The sequence below is a fragment of the Castor canadensis genome, chromosome 15 (genome assembly GCF_047511655.1).
Source record: "Castor canadensis chromosome 15, mCasCan1.hap1v2, whole genome shotgun sequence".
Taxonomy (NCBI): Eukaryota; Metazoa; Chordata; class Mammalia; order Rodentia; family Castoridae; genus Castor; species Castor canadensis.
In genome coordinates, this window is record NC_133400.1 from 52,717,900 (window position 1) to 52,730,755 (window position 12,856).

Consider the following 12,856-nt stretch of genomic DNA (forward strand, 5'->3'; position numbering starts at 1 on the left):
CCAGAGCATTGACTGGAGGTCAGGCTTTGCAGTGGGAAATGCCTTGATGTAGATGGTCTGCTCCTTTTCTGGTGATGGCCCTCTAGTTTTGAACTTTAGCTAATAATCACAGGAATTTTGAAGTAAAACCAAAAAGACCTCAGATTTCAAAAGAGCTTGAAGTCCACAGTGGAGCAGCTATCACAGCAGTGTTGTTACTGGGGACCACAGTTTCTCTGTTTTTAGAGTAAAAAGCTTCTGTGCTTTAACCGCAAGCCCCACTCGGTGGTGCTAGTTCACCTCTTGTTCACTAACATTTATTGCCTATGGGCTCTGTGCTAGACCCTGCTGTAGTTTCTTCTCTAACTTCTGATTTACTAAGGATCTCCACCCCAGTTTCACTAGTAGGACTGGTAATGAGTGAGAATTAGGAAGTGCAGAAATGGGATTGTTTATATGGCGTCTGCCTACTGCTTCCCTTCTGTCATTTATAATTCTTTCCCTTATCTGTAACTTCCAGAAGGTAGGCCATGTCAATTTTGGCTTTCTTTTAAAATGCTTTTCTGTAGTGCCTGAGCCCTGAATTTTTTTTATCTCATGGTTTTTTTGGTGGTACTGGGTTTTGAACTCAAGTCGTTGCACTTGCTAGGCAGGTGCTCTTCCACTTAAGCTATACCCTTAACCCTTTTTACTTTAGTTATTTTTAAGATGGGTCTCATGTTTTTGCTGGACCAGCCTGGACCTCAGTTGTCTTACTTATGCTTCCTGCATAGCTGGGGTGTCAAGTGCACGCCACTATGCCCAGCTTTTATTGGTTGAGATGGGGTCTCAAGAACTTTTTTGCCCAGGCTGGCTTCAACTCACAGTCCTCCTGCTCTCTGCCTCCCAAATAGCTAGGATTACAGGCATGAGCCACCTGCCCAGCTTGGTCTTTTCTTCTGTAGAGAGGTAAGATGAGGAAAGAAGACATGGAATAAAAACAGGAAAAGAAAACCCCATGTTTCAGGTGAAGGAAAACAGTGTTTTGCACTCAGCCTCGATAAAGCAATTGTGTGCTTGTGGTAGACACAAGAGGGAGACACTGGAATCAGCAAATAAGATGTAGAGTGAGAGGCAGAATAAGAAATCTCATGTAGGAGGTCAGTATGGACCTAGGCCTTGAAGTGCTGGGGATTAAGGTAACTCCAGACAGTGCAGAATGTGAGCCCCACTGCAAGGAGCTTGGATTTGGGGGTGGAAGGATATGGAGTTAGCACTCAAACAAAAGTTGGCTTCATTTAAGGAAAAGAGAGAATGAGCACGTGTTCATGTATATGGTCTATAAAATATGTTATTTCTTGGGGTGACAGAAGTCCCTTCCTAAGCCCAATCACTTAAACAATAAGGAGGTATGGAAAAGTTCAGAGATGGGAGATCTGGGCCTTCTGCATTCTGTGACTTCACAATGGCATCCCCACCCATTCTTCATTCTCTGTTCCACTGGTCTGAGGTCCTAATATTTCTGCCATAGATCCAGGCAGCAAGAAATGGAAAAGGCAACCACCCCCTGTTTTTTGTCCTGTTTTTTTGGTTTTGTTTTGTTTGTTTGGTGGTACTGGGATTTGAACTCAGGGCCTCATGCTTGCTAGACAGGCACTCTACCACTTGAGCCACCCCACCAGTCCATGACTTTGTTGCTTAACCAATCACTGGCAAGGAAAATGGAATGAAAGTTCAGCCTCTGTTGCTGGGAAAGGTTCTAGGCTTTGGGGAAGCATATAGCCATCAGTGTTCAATAAAACTGGAATTCTGGAAGAATGGCGTGTAGGCTACTGGTAATGTCTGCCATGGGTTGATGAATGAGTGCTTAAGCTGTTGAGGAAGGTAAGAACAGCTTGTGAAAGGATTGGTGCTTGTGTCAAACTCTCAAGAGATGCCTAGGAACTCCTATTCTAGCTCAACTAATTTGTTCCTGAAACCAAGCCTTTACTACCAGAATAGCATGATTGATGGCTCTCCTTTCAGCTTTCCAACAGATACTGTTTATAGCCTCTCAGTGAGCAGAGTGAAGTTTTCCATGAACATTGTACATCCCATAACTCAGTATTGTATACAATCCAAAGCCATCACTGCATCTGTTTCTTCTTTTAATCCTGAAAGGTTCAGGGTCTGGACTGTAGGATACAGTAATCAGTGATCCTGGTTCATTTAACTGAGTTCTACATTATCCCAAGTCATGAAACTGGGAGAATAAAGGACATACATGAATGCTAGTATTTAAATGTTTGTGACCACCGTGCCTGCCTCAAACTGAGGACGGTTCACCTCAGCAGCATGCTTTGAGTAGATAACAACTGTTTTATTACCTGATACCTTGTTCCTTGTTCAGTCACACTTCTCAGTTTTCTTCATATGCTCTGTTTTGTTCAGGATGTGATTTTTTGATGTGCATAAAACATGATGACTCGTGAAGCCAACAGACTTTTTCTAGTAGACACCAAAAATAATTAAGCATTTTGACATGTGGGAGGCATGCAGACTTGTCACCAACTGGCTACCCATGATATATAATGACTTTTATTCTGCTTTATCACAGTATACCCAGTTTTCAGAAACTCAAATGTGTTTTGTCTTTTCTGTGGTCATCCTAAAAGAGACAGACATGATTAGGAATGAATTGTGCAGAGTATATTTTAAACTTTGTACTCCAAGTGTTGTTTTTTTTTTAGTATAAGCCACTTTCTCATTTATGTATTTTAGGATTTTATCTATTTACTTGTTTATTTTTGGGTCAGGAGCCTAGGGTGTCCTCAAACTTGTGATTTTCCTGCTTCAGTCTCCTCAGTGCTGGGGTCACAGGTGTAGTTGGACACCACACTACATTTTTGGATTCTAAATGTTTTGTTTTTTTGGATTTTTGAAATAGGGTCTTGCTGTGTAGCTCAGGTTAGCATTGAACTCACCCTGTAGTCCAGGATGTCCTTGAACTCATGATCCTTCTGACTCTGCCTCCCAAGTGCTGGCATTACAGGCCTATGTCACCATGCTTTTCTTTTAAATGTATTTTTATTTTAATGCAAAACTTTTTTTTTTTGTGGAGCTCGTTATACAAGCTATCAGGGCTGCTGCTTTTATATCCCCCCTTCAAAGGTACAGAAACAGGTTCGGAGAGGTTATCACTTGCCCCAAGGTCTCACTGCTGCTGGAGCTGAGGTCAAGAGTTGTATTCACTGAAATAGGATCTTCTTTTTTTTTACTTGGTGGTGCTTCTAGGATTTGAACTTGGACCTTGTGCTTGCTGGGCAGGTGCTCTACTGCTTGAGCCACACCCCTTTTTGTTTTGGTTATCTTTGAGATAGGATTTTGCCTTACCAGATCACAATCATGGGATAACAGGTACATGCTACCACACCCAGCTTTTTATTAGTTGAGATGGGGTCTTTTGGAAATTTTGCCCAGGCTGGCCTGGAACCTCAAGATATGAGCCACCATGCCTTGCTTGAAACAGAATCTTAAAAAGAGGCCATACAGGTATAATTTGCCCCTTTACTGGTGTAGACAAGGAAGCCAAATTTCAGGATGAATTAAATATTGATAGTTATGAAAAAACTAGAGTACTTAGATCTCAGGTCTAACTTTTTTTTTATGGTACTGGGGTTTAAACTCTGGGCTGACACCTTGAGCCACTCCATCAGCCCAATTGTTTGTGATAGGTTTTTTCAAGATAGGGTTTCACAAACTATTAGCTTGGGCTGGCTTTGAACTGCGATCCTTCTGATCTCTTTGCCTCCTGAGTAGCTAGGATTACAGGCGTATTACCATGAGGCCCCTTTTTCTATGAACTTTCTATCACTGTTTTCTTTTTTTCCTAGCTTTTTTTTTTTTCTTCCCTTCTGGGTATTACTGGGGTTTGAACTTAGGGTCTCACACTTGCTAGGCAGGTGCTCTACCACTTGAGCCACTCTGCCAGGTCATAGCATAGCTTTCTGAAAAATGTTCATGTGGTCTGAATTTAGAAACCCTGTCAGTCACCATCTAAGGCTCCAGCTGGTCTGTGTCATGCTGGAGGACATGGGGACTCTGCCAGGTCGCACTGGCCACTCTGCTTTATGAAGGACACTTGGCTCATGGTACAAGAGCTGTCTAGAACAAGGGGCTTTTAATGCAGCTTAGGACAGGGATTGCTTTTAGCAGCGAGCAGCCTCTGTGAAGCTGACTGATGCGGCCCAGTGTTGGGCTTGATTTGGGAAAGGTCATTTAAATTCTTATCTCTGAAACACTGCAACTATTGACACACTGTGAGGGGGTTAGTAGTCCAAACAAGGAAGCTATTAAGAACAACATACTCCATGTATCCAGGATTTTCATTCTGGAGGTCTGGTTCTGTACTTTTAGCCCGTTCCACCCATGTTTCTGAAGCACTCGAATGTTGGAGACCACTGTGGGGCTAGGCGTCCCCATTGTCCTCTAAGTCACAGACACTCTTGAGTGGCTGCCCCCATCTGGCATTCACAGAGCACCTAAGACTGCTCTTAGTCCTCACTACTGCTTGCTTAACAACTTTATTATTCCAGGGAGGCTTCAAGAGTGCTGGGTGGTATTTCTTTTCTGTTATGGACCCTCATAGTCTAGGTCAAGGCCCTGGGAAGGGAGAGGGATGGAAGCAGTTTTCTCTGGTGGTGTTGGTGAGTTACGTTCATAGTAACTGCAAGTCTCAGTTCAAGTAGCGTGGGGGAGGGGCATCCTTTGACAAGGAAACCCTGTAACTATAATCTGCCCCCAGGGATACACAGGTGCCCAATTCTTTGTAGATGGAATGAACCATTTGATAGAGGAGCCTTATAACTTCCAGGCCATAAATGTTTAGCAAATAAGTGACTTTGAAATCAATCACTGGGGGTGTGGTTCAAGTGTTAGAGTGCTTGCCTAGCAAGCCAGCAGCTCTGGGTTCAGTCACAATACTGCAAAAAAAAAAAAACTCATTAAATTTGTCAATTTTGCTTGAATTAATTATTTCTAGTTGCTCAGATGGGGGGTAAAAACATATTGGAAAGGTCAGAGAGTTTGCATACCACTCACACATGACCACAGATGGCATTTCATTTCCTGTTCTCAGAGTGTTCCTGGGGCCAGAGAACATGGTCCTGTCACTGAGTTATTGACAGTACTTGGAAAGTAAACATCTCACTGTGGGAAAGCAATGATATTTTCATATTTTGAAAAATATATCCTGTTGCTTAAAAATTATGCCAAGATCTGAGTTTGGCTTCTTAGCTTGAAAGATCAAGAAAATGTAATTAGAGCTGGAAGTCCTGGGGACATTTGGTGACTGCCTGGAGATTAGAATAGTGACACCGTGGTGATCGTGAGTAGTGATCATGATGCCTTTGAACATTTGGGGACTTTCGATATAATATAGGAAATAAAGATTAGTAAGGGAATGTTAGGTGTTCCAGATATTATAACATTAATCCATGTCACTTTTTTTTTTTTGGCAATACTGGAGTTTGAACTCAGGGCTTTGCACTTGCTAGGCAGGTGCTCTACCACTTGAGCCACTCCACCAGCCCTTTCTGTTTTAGTTATTTTTTAAATAGGGTCTCAAGTTTATGCCAGGGCTGACCTAGGTGACAATCTTCCAGTTGACACTTCTCACACAGCTAGGGTGGCAGGAGTTTCCACAGTGTCTAGAGATGAGGTCTTGTGAAATTTTTGCCTGATTTGGCCTTGAACCACAATCCTTCCAATCTCCACTTTCCGAGTAGTCAGGATTACAGGTGTGAGGCCCGCACCCAGTTCCATGTCACTATTAATTTGCTTAAAAATAAATCAAAATATCTGCATACTACTTTGGTCGGACAAAAATCATACTTTTTCTCACTTGACCAGCCAGTGTTAAAACTTGACCAGCCAGTGTTAAAATGCATTTGCTGCCATAAAGGTTGTGGCTTTTAGGCAGGTGACTTTTTTTTCCCAAGTAGGTACAGATCTGTATTATTTAAATAGGTTTACTTAGGCTTTTGTTGCAATGTCTGAATTGGCTAACCCAGATGCATTTTGTTGAGTTGAGATCTTGAAGTGTGGAAGAGAAATTTACCTTTTCAAGGGCATCAACGTGCCTGGCGTATTAGTCTTTCTGGTCAAGGAACAGGATTTAGGTCATCAAATGTATGGCTGCTGCTGCTCCAGAAATACTTGCAGTGTTAGGGAAGCTTTTACCAGAGTGTTGAGGAGCAGGGAGCCCCAGTGTGATAACAGGAAAGAAGGTTGAGTTGCTACGGAGGCTCTATAGAAAATCTGCAGGGCCCCTCTGTCCATGGTGGGCAGTAAGTCATTCACTAAGATCACCCGTGGAATTGTTTATTAGTCCTAAGGGAGCTGGCTGTAACTAATTACTAGAATATTTCTTCTAGAGCTGCTGGTTTCTGAGTATCATTCTCTTGTGACTTCACAATGCCAGGGATGCCACCCAGGGTTTTTTGGTGTTTGGCAGTTCTGGGGATTGAATTCAGGGCGTTGTGCTTGCTAGGCAGGTGCTCTACCGCTAAAGCCATGCCTCCAGCCCTTTCTGCTTTGTTTTTCACACAGGGTCTATCAGTTTTGGGTGGGGCCAGGCTTTGACCTCATCCCTCCTATTTCTGCCTCCCAAGTAGCTGGGATCACAGGCATGAGCCATGATGCCCAACCTTTTCTCAGGACTTTGATTTTGAATAGTTGGGAAGTGGTTATTTATCACGATGAGGTCTCACCAGGGTTTTTAAATTTTGTTTTGGCAGACTGGGGTTCAAACTCAGAGCCTCACACTTGCTAGGCATTCGCTCCACCACTTGAGCTCTCCACCAGTGAGGTCTCACTATGTAGCACAGGCTGACCTCAAACCTGTGGGCTCACGCAATCCTCCTGCCTCAACCTCCCCAGCAGCTGCAGCACAGAACTTTGCACCCAACAGGAAATCTACTTTTAAAAAAAGCTCAATCTGGAATAATAATAATGATAATAAAACTACTGAAGCAAGACCACCACTACCAGTGGTACAGACACTGTAGGAGCAGGATGAACCATGAATGCCCATTTCTACTGAAGGGCCACAGCCGAGAACCAGGAGACCTAGGAATGGTCGTAGCTTTCCAGTTAACTACTGTATCATGTGGGCCAGGTCACTTAGACCATCTGAATCTGTTTTCTCCACTTTGGCCTTGACATTTGGTGATAATGTGAAGAAACAGTAGAATGTCACATTTCAGCCAAGAGTTAATATAAAAAACATTTCTAGATTTTCAGTAATCAAGTCATCCAAAAAATCGTCTTTCAGAATACTTCAGCATCATTATTTTGTAATCCTTTCTGAGAATTGCCTGTAACATCAACCAGAATTCCAGAGAAGGCCTGAGACTGGCACTGGCCCTGTGATGAAGGCAGGGGTGTTGACTTTGATGTTGGCAGTCTTGGCTAAGATTTTGACACATGAAGACTTTCTCTGGGCAATGCTATTCTGCAGTTAGTTATAAATAGGCTCAACTGATGACTGAAAAATTTCCAGCATGCAAGTTTCCCCTGCCCTTTTCAAACTTAGCAGGTCTGCACTGAGTGAGAGAGAGCTGTCCTGGCTAGAAAATATGCAGGTTTCAATGTGCATTATTGCATACACAACGGATAAAATAATTGGATCGGTTCAATCATTATAGATTTGCTTAAGCCAATATTTGAAAATTCCTAATTCTTCATTCCCAGCCTTGGTCTTTGATAACTTCAAGCATGTAGGATGCAGAACAAGGACTTTTGTTAGTGAGAAAGCAGCGACCTCTAGTGGTTGTTGACATTCTCACTTGAACAATAGATTTATGGCAAAATTCTCAGGGCTCTCTTTGCTGCCATCCCATGGCCATATAAAGCATCACAACTGATGTGCATGCGTAATTATGGTGAATGCCATGTAATAATTCACCATAGTGCATAGTTTGATTTTACACCACCCCAATAAGATTGTTCATTCCTATTTCCAGTTAACTAAGAATTTATTTTTTATTACCACTCATATATCTAATCAGAGAAGTACCTGGATTATTTATGACTGGCAGTAGCTGCCTAAGATAATTTTCAAACTCAGCTGACAAGGCAGATTAGGATAAAATATGTCTCCGACCAAGGTATCACTTTTGGGCTCTGACTCTTATCAATGGACAAGTTCCCACGCTCTACTTATAACACTGGTGGTTCTTGTGTAAGGGTGGGCCCGGAAGCTGAGCGTGGCTCCAGGCTGAGACAGTGTTTACCAGGGTTGACTGAGGAAGCAAATCATCCCTGAAGGACAGTTTCCCTGAGTTAGACCTGGAGTCAGGCTCCCAGACAATGAGAAAAAGTGCAGCTGGAGGAGCAGAGTTGCAGAGGCCAATTTTAGATCAGCCAGGAAATGAGGCACCTGTATAAATGTTCTGGGTCATTGGTTATTCATATGGGGAAAATGAAAAGCCTTCCTCAAGTGCATCCTCAGCTCTCAGTGCTCCAGAGGTTGAGGCAACAGGATCATAAGTTTAAGGCCAGCCTGGGCTACATAGTGAGACAACAGCTCATGTCTGTAATCCCAGCAACTGGGGAGGCAGAGGTCAGGAGGATCATGGTTTGAAGCCAGTCTGGACAAAAAGCAAGACCCCATCTCAACAAACAAACTGGGCAAGGTTGTATGCTTCTGTATTCCTAGATTGGTGGGTGTGAGAAGCAGGAGGATCTTGATCCAAGGCTGGCCCTAGGCAAAAGCTCAAGACCCTATCTGAAAAATAACTAAAGCTAGAGCTCTAGGGGTGTGGCCTAAGTGGTAGAGTTCCTGCCTAGCAAGTGCAAGGTCCTGAGTTCAAACCCCAGTACCACCAAAATGCAACAATAACAACAATGCCTATGGATTAAGACTTGAATGTCTTGCTGAACACTGATGTGTGTGCATATTCTTTCCTAAGCCCTGGAAACAAGCAGGGAGGGGAGTGAGAGGAGCTGTCCTCAGGGTACACACAGAGTGGGGAATTGTTTGTTCTTCCAACTGCCAGCTCCACAATCCATGGATGGCACACACAACAGGCAGGAAAGTACTTACTGCCTCACTGACTGAAGCTGGAAGCAGACCCCTCCTCCCCCAGTCAGGTGGCTGCACCCTATCCCCTTGTCAAAAGTCCAGAGTCACAGAACTCAGGTAAGCCAGGACTGGTTTCCTGATCCACAGAAGCTGTGAAGTAATAAAGGCCATTTTACACCAATTAAGTTTGACTTACTTGTTACACAGCAATATGTGACTAATACACTCCCTTCCTGGCTAACCTAGCAACCATGCAACTGAGTATCCAGTCTGCCAACAACAGAGACCAGCACTGTGTCCCTTACGTGGCATGCTCTGGCATGACCCCGAGGAAACCAACCAGCCCCTACGTGACCAATCCACAACATGGAACCCCTCTCCAACCTGGAAGGGACAGACACAATGTCTGCTCCACAGGCATGGGATGCCTAGTGCATCTCATCAGCCTGGGGACACACTTTACAAGAAGGGCGACGTGTGAGTTCACAGAGGATATAAGTTTCCATGGTAAAGTCACAAGCCACAAGCATCTGACCTGATCGAGCGATAGAACCTGTTAAAGTCACATCTGCAGGGCAATACTGTGAGAAATGAGGTGCCACCCTCCAGGGCACAGCCCACACTTTAAGTATGAAGCCATGCCTGCCTCCTCCCCAGGGATCTGCTGGGGAAACAATTAGTGTTCTCCATCTCTACAAGCCTGGGCTCTGCAGGTCTAAAAGACCTTGTCCTCAAGAGGACACTTCAGTCAGATGAAGTGCTACCAAGGTGCTAGGAGACCTAGCAGCAGGAAGCTGAGTCACCCTGCTGGCAACACGAATTGGCCACAGTCACCAGGAGGAAGGCTTCTGCTCTACCCTGGGAGAATATGTTTAGCAACCAGGTGATCTCCGTTGAGGTAAGAGGCTAACCAAGGTGAGCCCAGCCTGCGAAGGACAGCAGGTGCACTAGCTGAGGAATCTACAACAGATGGTGGAAGGAGGTGGAGCATGATTGCAGCTTCAAGGCCAGCTGCTGTGACAGGGCCATGGCTTGTCCCATTAGTCCTCCTCTTCTGAATTCCCCTGGATGAGGCCCTAGACTCTCCATCAATACGTGTGAATCTGAGCAGCTCAAGGGGTGGATGGTAGAGAGCACCTGACAGCCACTCAACTCCCCATTCTGCTCCAGAGTCGTAGCCTTAGCTTAGGGAGTGCTGCTGAATGACACATCGGCCCAGTGCCTCTGGAACTGATTGCCTCAGCTGAAAGAGCCACCTCACCCATGCCACAGTGGCCCACATCCAGTGGCTGTTGGAGGGAGTCCAGCTCAGGACAGCATTGAATGGCTGATCTAACTCCTGAGCTCCTGGTGGAGGTGACAGGAAGCTGTCATTTGACCAGCACAGAGGCTTGTTTCTCCCTTAGCCCAATCATGGTTTCTTTGGCTCCCTTCCTGGGTGTTGGTCTTAAGAGCATCCTTACTCAATCTTCCATGGGCCAAGGCCAGCTCAAAGCCAGTTCCCATGGAGTTCCGGTTCCAGAAGCCACTCTGTGCCCCTCAGTGTCAAAACTTACAAAAGCTGGACCACTTCTGTAGAAAATTATAAATTTCCAAGCTGACTCAAAGAGAAAGACAAGGCCTGTGTAGTAATAACCATTTACAAAAATTAACTAGAAAAAACACCAGGTTCAACTTTATAAGCAAAGTTCTATCAAAGTACATGGTACAGAGTCCTAGAGAAACTCTGACAGAGAATAGTGAACAATACGAATCTTTCTAATTGATTCTATGCAATTACAATAACATTTATACTTGAATTAGTAAAGCCCAGTATGATAAAGAAAACATACAGGCTAATTTAATTGAGAAACTAACATTCTAACATTACGACCAACTAGAACTTATCTTGGGAACACATATTAGCAGATTACATTGACACATTAAAAGAGAAAGTATATTTCACTACATGCAGAAATTTTTTTCTGTAGAAATCTTTAGATAAGATTTAACACATGCTCTTGATTTAAAAATAAAGCAAAGCAGGAATAGAAAGAAATTTGCAGAAATTTGACAAAGCACAGATAATCACTAGCATATTAGCAAGTTAGGAGCAGGATTCAGTATTATAAGGAAATACCTAACTAGCTCCACAAGACAAGTAGAACAAAAGGCAAAAGGGAAAGAAAGAGGGAAAAAAACACAAAGATGTCATTATTTACAAACATCTACACACAAAATTCAAGAGAATCTATGGATAAAATTTTAGATCTAAAAGAAAATTCAAAGATAAAGGAGAATGATGGAGGGAGCAAATTCAACTATGATACAAGAACTTTTGTAAATGTCACAATGCACCCCTACCACAACAATATAATTTAAAAAAGAAAATTCAATAAGGTTGCTAAGTACACAATAAATAAATGAAAATTCAATAGCATTCCTATCTACCTACAAAAAACATGCAGAGTGCAATTTAAAAAATCCTGCCACTTGAGGCTGGCTCAAGTGGTAAGAGTGCTTGTCTACCAAGAATAAGGCTCTGAATTCAAACTCTTGTGCTACACACACACACACAAAAGAAATCTTAATCACAATAGCAAAAATCTATGCGCAGAATGTATAATTTCATAGAAAATTACATCTACTGAAGGCACAAAAAAGGCCTAGAGACACACCATGTTATAAATGGAGCACCTCAGTATCCTAGATATCAATTCTCAATGTCTGCATTCAATGTTACTCCAATCAACATCCCAATAGTGCTTTTCTTCATAGTACCTGGCAACCATTTTTAAACTGAGAATGAATTATAAAAGGCCAATATAGCAGCTGAATAATGGCGCCACCAAAAATGTTCCCCCTTAATGTCTGGGACCTGTGAACATGTTACAATAGCAAAAGAGACTTCGTAGTCATGATTAGGTTAAGATGGAGATTGTCCCAGATTCTTTCAGTAGATCCAATCACCAGGGTCCTTATAAAAGAGGAAAAGGCTGTGTGGCCCAGAGGCAGAGAGATTAGAAGATGCTGTACCGCTGACCTTGAAGAAGGGTAAAAGAGCCTTCTAGAAGCTAGGAAAGGCAAGGAAATGTTCCAGAAGGAACATAGTTCTGCCAACACTTTCATTGTAGACTTCTGATCTCCAGAACGCTAAGAATGGCTTTGTGTCATTTTCAATCACTAAGAGCGGTATTTTTTCATACTAGCAATAGGAAATTAATATGGTAAAAAAAATAGTCTAAATGACCTTGAAGAGAGAGACCCTTCAAAAAATCGCGTCTTTATGTAAAGCTATTGTGATTAAAAACCAAATGGAACAGATGCAGACATAGATACATATATCAATAAAACAGAAAAGAGCTATGATAGGCTGGTGGAGTGGCTCAAGTGGTAGAGCACCTGCCTAGCAAGCGTTCAGGCCCTCTGTTCAAACCTCAGTACCACCAAAATAAAAACTTTCGAAGAAAATTATAAAAATTTTTGTATGCAGATGGTATTTATTCAAAAACACCAAATAACACAGGAAAGTCAAGAAGCAATTGAATATGTTAACAAAGAAAACAACTTGGTGACAAATGGCACCACCAAAGCAGAGGAAGGCAAGACACAGACGATAGAAGGAGATATTTCCATCAAGCAAAACTGGCAGAGGATTAGCATTCTAACCAAAACTAACATAACAATGGTCCAAATACAAATGGGCAAACCCCGAATGTTTATAGAAGGGAAATCACAAATGAACTGTGATCCTGGGAAAACGTGCTCAGTCTTCCCTGTACCAGGGGGATGCAGATTAGAACAGTATTCTGCCTTTCGCATCTGGCAGATGGGCAGACATTTAAGGTTGGCACT